We start from the raw sequence: 6,353 nt of genomic DNA on the forward strand, positions 1-6,353 counted from the left end.
GAGCTGGATGTAGGAAGTCAAGTCTTTCACCTAAAGCACCCTGTGAGATTTGCTTTCCAGGTCGTTCAGTGGGTCTTGTCTTTCTTTCCTTCCCTTTTGACTTATTGTGCTGTGATGAAATTTTTTGCTTAAAATATCATTTTTGTAATTATTCATCATTTTTTTCTAACTTCCAGAACATAGCAAAGATGAACTTAATGAAATCAATCTATCTGAAATCATGGAAAATTTCTTCACTGAAGAGAGTATGCATGGTTCACATTGCCATTGCCAATTCCCATTGCAAGTGTGATTGCATTGATATTTATATTAGAAATAGCATAAAGAGGGAGGCAGTCCTCTTCATTGTTGTTAATGAAGTAGAGATAATTTTTTAGTCTTAACATTTTTCTTTAGGGAACATACCAATTGCTATTATTGAAAGATATGTACAATCCCCAGCACCACAAAAATAAATAAATAAATAAAAAAATTAAAAAAAAGATAGATATGTAGTTCAGTGTTTCTCCATGGTTCTATGGTGAAGCACAATCTTTAAACAATTCCAAACTCTTGTAGAATAATATTCATATAAAACACATTAGAAATGAACACATACAAAAATGAGATGAAAACATCCAAGATACGAACAATGCAATTCATGTGTTGGTTTGTTCAGCATTCATTGTAAGATCCTGTGCATGATTCTAAAGGTTGAGTCTGAAAATCTGTGCTGAGCTTTTTATGACCCAGGCATGGTATATAGCAGCCACACCTGCAGTCAACATGTGAAAGGTCTTCCCTCCAGAACGTGGAGACCCTCCCATAGGGTGTCTGGCCAGACATTAACAGGGAAGTTGTTCCCCTCAAGGGGAATGCCTGAGAGGTTTTTCATGGTAAATTAATAACTCTTCCCAACACTAAAAATTCAAATGAGTTTTACTTTATATTAGGATTTCTATCAATATTTGCCCTGTTGTGAATTAAAATTGAGAATTTGAAAAACACTATATTCACATAAAATAATGTGTACATATTATGTGTTAACATACATAGTATTTTTAGTAAAATATGTATTGATCACCAAAGAAATCAGTGGAAAGAATAGTATTGTTGTAAAGTTCTGCAAGTCTTGAAATTAGTATACAGCAGGATTCCCCTCTTTCTATATTTTAAGTTCATCTTTTGCTATGTAACCTGTGGGAAATTCAACTATACACTTTTTTTTTTGTGGTACTGGGAAATTGAACTCAGAGCCTTGTGCTTGTGAGACAAGCACTCTACCAGCTGAGTTACCTCCCCAGCCTGGTCAACTATACACTCTTGGGAGAACCAGAATGAAAAAGGCAAATAACATTTGGCTCTTACAATAAAATAGCTTTGAACTTGTGGTACCCTAGAAGAATCTCTGGTGTTCCAGGATCTGTCTTGACAATGCTGCTCTATATTATTACATTTTAACATGCTCTATTGCTCACAGTGGCTTGTTTGTATATAGATATCATTTGTTATTTAGAAATGTTTGTTTTGTTCTTGTGGTTATCTTCCTACTCAAGTCTTAATTTCTTGGACCCATTGTTTCTAAATTTAAACTTTTAATATATGACTTGTTGGGTTTTTCCATATACTTTACTGTGGTATAATTAATTTATAAAAACTTGCATGCATTTAGGTTGTGTCCTAAGGAATCTTCAGTCCTTCCAGGGTAGTAAATGTATCCATTTCCCCCAGAAGTTTTTTGCTTCCCCTTTATTACCTCTTTGTTTCCAAGAAACTGCTGCTGTGCCTTTTCTCACTATAAAATTTTAATACATTATATAATCATACATTTTTTCATGTTCTTGTCTATCTTGTAGTAGAATTTAGACTTTCACATCTTCTGTGTATTGTTTTCTTCCTTTTTACTACTGATTATTTCTTTGTATATATTTTAATCTGTTTATCCATTCACTTATTCACCTCTGCTGTACATGCAGAACATACATGCAGAACTGTATTTGAATTTCTCTTGGTTGATGTCCAGAAGTGGAATATATTGACCATGATGTAGGTGTACACTTTAAGAATCTGCCAAACTCTTCCCAAAGAGATAACCACATTACATTCCCAACAGCATGTACAAAGTTACGACTGTTCCAAGTTTTCACCAGTCCATGTGCATAATCAGTCCTTTCATTTATTGTTAGTGTCTTTTCTCGTACTGGGAATTGAGCTCAAGGTCTTAAGCATGCTAGGTAAGTGTTGTAACTCTGAGGTACATCCAGTTCTCCTTTTCTTTAGTACTTCGTATTTTACATAAGAAGTCAACCAAAACTCAGGTCATGATGATTTTTATCTCTTGTTTCAGAAGATTTTATGTTTTTTCACTTACATTTAGATCTATGATAATTCCCCCTTAGTTGCTTATAGTGTTTAAGGCAGAGTTTGAAATTCTTTATTTATATATTTATTTATTCTTTATTTTTTTTTACATATGGTCACAAAATTTTTCTGCACCATTTGTGGAAAAGATTCTCCTTTTCCCATTGACATGGCATGTTTGTCAAAACTTGCTTGACCACTTAGGTGTGAGTTTGCTTGTGTCCTCTGTATTCACCTGGTCTCATTTTCCTTATACACTGTTATGTTTGCTGAGCTCTGCAATAAGCTTGGAACTGGGTAGTGCTGTTCCTCCAACTTCTTTCTGCTGGTTTGACTCTTCTATATTCCACTCTTTTACTCCATTTTAGATTCAGTTTTTCCACAAGACTTGCTGGGGTTATGTTTACAAATACAATAAATTAATAACTCAGTGCAAGGAATAATGGAGATTTTAAAAAATATTGAATCTTTTCATATGTGACCATGACATATCACTCAATTTATTTAGGTCATTTAAATTTCTCTTAGTTTTATTTTATGTGCACAGTTTTCCAGGTATAGGTCTTGAATTAATTTTTAAGATCTACATTTTACTTATTTATTTATTTTTTAATGTATATTGTGCTTGGGATTTAACCCAGTAACTCATATATGCTAACAAAGCTCTCCAAAACCCAGACACTGAGTAATTTTGGTCAAAAATGTTTAGTTTTTTTTTTTTTTTTGCATTGAATAGGACAGGAAGATAGCAAGCAAGCAGCATGTTTTTTACAATAGCAAAGGTAGTAAAGTAACAGATTTCTCTGAAGAGAAGGGGCCCCAGAGTCAGAGCCTGGACTCCTATTGGAAAGCACTGACTTGTTCTTTTCAAAGGTTTTGGGTCCTCCTCCTTTTCCTATCTCCTCTGACTCCAGGCTCTCTTTTATTTATTGTTGCTTCCTATTCCCATGCCCACACATCTATTTTAGTCTTTCTGTTGGGTCTCTGCTCATGTCCAAGGGCATATTTGTCAGCTAGAAATTTGGCCTTATTGGCATACACTCTGTGTTCTCTCACTCTCTGCCCTGCCTTTGGCTTCCTTCTTTGCCATCCTGTCCTTATTGCCCACACCATTTTAAATCTCCCTCAGGTTTTTATATTAATGTTTCTTTGATGGGTTGTGAAATTTATTCATAAGTACTTACACTTTTTGATATCTGTCATAAATGGTGCTATTTTAAAATTCAATTTCTGCTGAGTGCAAAGAGCCATGCCTGCATTCCCAGCTACTTAGGAGGATAAGTAAACATAAGTAAAGCCAGTCTGCAAAATTTAAAATACAATTAAATGGGACTGAGTTTGTGAGTGTCCCTGGATTTCATCCTCAGAACAACCAAAAAAATTACTTTTAGTTGTTGTTCTTACAATATAGAAGGGCAATTGATTTAAAGTGATTTTTACAGTGACATTAATTTTTAATTTTTGTATTACTTTTATCTGCAGAATTTGTCCATTTAATTGTTTTAATCTTTAACCAATAAAAATATTTTAATTATTAAGGAATATTTTGGAAACAGATAAAATGAAAGAAAAGGTTATAATGTTAGATTTTTTATTTTTAAAATATATTTTTCTTGGACTTAAAACTCCAATATTTTTAATCATTTGATAACCATATTATTTGTTTTTTAAAAATATTTTATTTTGGAGTAGGTAAAAGTTTATGTGCAGTTATAAGAAAAAAATCGGAAATTTATACTTCACTCCATTTCTCCTAATGGTAAACCATCTTGCCTAACTAGTGTACTGGCACAATTGTTAAGTTGGACTCAGTGTGCTCCAGTTTAAGCCTAGTTAGATTCACCAGAGTTGTATGTACTGGCATGTGTGCATGCTTCTGCAGCTTTTCCATATATAACTCTTCACATGCAGATTATCATTCAAGATTTAGATTTATATCATAAGCATCCCTTGCAAAGACTTTGTGTAAGTTGGTATTATTTTCTCAAATTATTTGTAAAATCTGTACACAGTGATGCATGCCTGTAATGCCAGATATTCAACAATGTGTGTTAATGAATTACACATTGTGTAAGTTTTGTGGATTTACTCTTTTTACCCAGCAACATTCTCTAAGCAGGTTGCTGTGTCTGTCAGTAGTTTCTTCCATGTTATTGCTCAGTTGTACTCTGTGGCATGGACAAACAACCCTTCATTGTCCAACATCAAAAGTTCATGAAGATATTTCCAGTTTGGTGGGTGCTTATCAATCTAGCTGTGGCATATTTATATTGGGATAATTGTGCAACTGTTTCCATTTCCTTGGGATGGATGCCAAAATGAACCACTGCTGGGACCCATGTGTAGTTGCTTAAGAAAGTGTCAAAGTATTTTTAAAGGTGCTGTATAATTTTACATTCCCATCAACATATGTAAAGTGATCTAGTTTCTCTGCCTTTTCACCAGACTTGGTTTTTTTTTTTTTTTCTGATGCATATCGATTAGTATCCCACTGAGGTTTTATTTTTATGTCTAAAGTGGCTAATGAAAAATTTTCATGTCTTTACTTTCCCTCCTTTCTTGAATGAATACAGTTGATCTTCCTGTAGATCTTGTATTCTATATTACATTAAAGCAATTTCTTCCTTGTATGAGCTTTTCAGTAGAAGATTATACATAGATAGTTGTGTTGATGCTGGACACAGCTTTCTTTTCCTTAAGAGGCTGGTTTTATTTCCTTTTCTTTATTGAACTTGATAAAATTTCCAGAATTTTCCTTTTTAGTGTGATGAGTTTTCATTATGAATTGTATGAAATTGTGCCCAATGCTTTGTTTTGCATCTACTAGAAAATTATTGATTTAAAAAGAATGATCCATCTTTACATTCCTAGGAAAATTCTCACTTGGTCAAGATGTACTACCCATATTTTATATTTCCAAGATCAATTTGTTAAAATTTTTAGAGGTTTTGCACGTGTCTTCTTGAGGTATTTGGTCTATAGTTAAGAAAACCTGGGCACATTGGTGCACATCTGTAATCTCAGGTACCCTGGAGGCTAAGAACAGGATAATTGCAAGTTCAAGGCCAAACTCAGCAATTTAGTGAGAACTTCTCTCAAATTAAAAACTGCTAGGGATGAAGCTAAATGGTACAGCACTTGCCTACCATGTGTCATGCACTGGGTTTAATTTGAAGTATAATAAAAAAAATAAGCTTTAAAAAAAAGTAAACCCACTTGAGCCTAGACTTAATGGAAATATTTCAGTCAATTCAAATTCTTTAATAGATACAGGGCTGTTCAGTTTATCTCTTTCTTATGTAAGATTTTATATTTCTATTCTTTTAGGAAATGTGTCTATTTTATCATTGTCATGAATTTGTAGACTGAAAGTTGTAATCTTTTTTTATTTCTGTATTCTAAACATTCATAGGATCTCTAGTGATATTACAGTTGCATTTTCTAAATGTGTTCTCTTGTGATGAGAGCGTATAGTTTGCATAATTAGAATCCTTTTAATTTTATTGAGAGTTTTGTGGATTAGACTAAGGTTTTGTCATGAAAGTGTTCTTCCTTGTACCCTGGAAACCAGTCAATTTTGCCCTGTTGTTTTGGTGGAATGTTCCATAAATTAAATTAAGTCAAATTTGTAACTGTTAAAATCTGTATCCTTACAAATTTTCTGTTTACTTTTTAATTGAGTGAATTGTTGAGATCTCAAAAAATAATTATGTTATTTTTCCTCTTTTTTCTTTTTCTTTTTCTTTTTTTTTTTATGGCACTGGGGATTGAACTGAACCACATTCCCAGTCCAATTTTGCATTTTATTTAGATACAGAATCTCACTGAGTTGCTTAGCACCTTGCCATTGCTGAGGCTAGCTTTGAATCATGATCCTACTGCCTCAGCCTCCCAAGCTACTGAGATTATAGGTTTCCTCTTTATTTTTATCATTTTTTCCTTCATGTATTTGGCAGTCTTTAGGAGTGCAATGTTTAAGATCATTTTGTGCTCTTATGGATTGATCCCTTTCT

Source organism: Sciurus carolinensis, unplaced genomic scaffold (assembly GCF_902686445.1).
Source record: "Sciurus carolinensis unplaced genomic scaffold, mSciCar1.2, whole genome shotgun sequence".
NCBI classification, from domain to species: Eukaryota; Metazoa; Chordata; class Mammalia; order Rodentia; family Sciuridae; genus Sciurus; species Sciurus carolinensis.